The sequence below is a fragment of the Vulpes lagopus genome, chromosome 19 (assembly GCF_018345385.1).
Source record: "Vulpes lagopus strain Blue_001 chromosome 19, ASM1834538v1, whole genome shotgun sequence".
NCBI classification, from domain to species: Eukaryota; Metazoa; Chordata; class Mammalia; order Carnivora; family Canidae; genus Vulpes; species Vulpes lagopus.
The window spans coordinates 1,525,982-1,527,941 of NC_054842.1; positions in this window are offsets into that span (position 1 = coordinate 1,525,982).

A 1,960-nucleotide genomic window follows, 5' to 3' on the forward strand; every position below is an offset into this window, starting at 1 on the left:
CTAGCTAACTTTTCCCCTAGTTCTATTGAAAGTATAGCTGGCCCACCATTTCCCTTGTTGCTATCAGTCTCCTCTTAATTGCTGACCGCCAAAATCTCTATTGCTTTTGACAGTGTGATTAGGCTTGAGCTTCCCCCATGCTCTGTCCCATGTAATCAGTCTCCTTGGGGAGAACAAAAAGCCCTTGTTATTCTTATGATCTGTCTCTTTCCCTCACCGAACTTCTGCACCACTACTTTGATTCTGGGAGAAGGGACGGTGGTCCCCTTCTGTTAAAATGATAGCCTGGCTTTAGTAGCATGGCACTAAGCAGAGACATAGCCCCTCAACTTTTTCCCAACTTGCCTTTTGGTGTGGAATATCTATCTTATGAATTAGCCTTGGGTGAAGGCAATCAGACAGGTATTGGCCTGTCATACCTGGAATATTGCTTCAGCCCATTGTGTGGGTGCTCATAGGTGTAGGAAGGTAGCCACAGGCCTCTTGGCCACTCTTGTCTGAAATAGAGCTTCTGCAACATGGAGCTGGAGGAAGATGAGAGACGCCAGCAGTTTTTTCCTTCTAGGGTAAATTTGTAGCCCAAGATTGAAAGCCAAAGGGAAGAATCCATCTTCTTGGTGGTATCCACCTAGAATAGAGCTTCAGGGAGTGAGGGGGGCAGATCATGGTTCAGTGCCATAAACTCTCACTGTTCTTACCAAGAGTTAGTAGAATTTCTTGAGTAAGTTTTTCCACATGCTATAGGCCATTAGGATTTTCAGACTTTACATGGCTATTTCTTTTAAATAATGTTTTCCAACGGGATGAGCACTGGGTGTTATTCTGTATGTTGGTAAATTGAACACCAATAAAAATTAATTTATTTTAAAAAAAGGAAAAATAAATAAATAATGTTTTCCAGTTTTAGCTGTTTTACTTGGGAAAGGGTCCACAGAGCTCATCACATACCATTTCAGAAATGCTTCTACTCTGTGCACTAAGTTTTGGGATGGTTTGTTATATAACATTACTGTGGCAAAGCTAAGTAGTACAACAAGCCTCTTTATCCTAAAATAACACCTAATATTTATTGTTTACTTTGTGCTACCCAAGGGTTAGATATTACTTTTAATCTTCACTTTACATATGATAAGAGTGAAGCTCAACAGGTAGTAATTTCTCTGACATTGACATAGCAACTTTTTTCGAGATAGGTCTCCTGAGGCAAGGGAAACAAAAGCAAAAATTAACTATTGGGACTACATCAAAATAAAAAGTTTTGGGGCACCTCAGTCAGTTGGGCATTTTGATTTCAGCTCAGGTCATGATCTCAGGATTGTGAGATTGAGCCCCACATCAGCTTGAGATTCTCTCCCTCTGTCCCTGCCCCCTCGAGCTCACTCTTTCTCAAATGGATAAATAAAATCTTTTTTAAAAAATAAATAAAAAGCTTTTGCACAGCAAAGGAAACAACCAATGAAACTAAAAGATAACATACTGAATGGGAGAAGATATTTGCAAATGACATAGTCAATAAAAAGTCAGCATCCAAAATATGTAGAGAACTTATATATCTCAACTCACACACACAAAAAACAAATAATCCAACTTAAAAATAGGCATAAGACATGAGTAGAGATTTCTCCCAAAAAGAACACAGATGACCAACAGACACACGAAAAGATGCACAACATCACTCATCATCAGGGACATAAAAATCAAAACAATGAGATATCTCTTCACATCACACCTGTCAGAATACTAAAATCAACAACACAAGAAACAACAGGTGTTGGTGAGGATGTGGAGAAGAAAGAACCCTTGTGCACCGTTGGTGGGTATGGAAACTAGTGCAGCCACTCTGGAAAACAGTATGAAATTTCCTTTAAAAAAATGTAAAAAGGGATCCCTGGGTGGTGCAGCGGTTTGGCGCCTGCCTTCGGCCCAGGGCGTGATCCTGGAGACCCGGGATCGAGTGCCA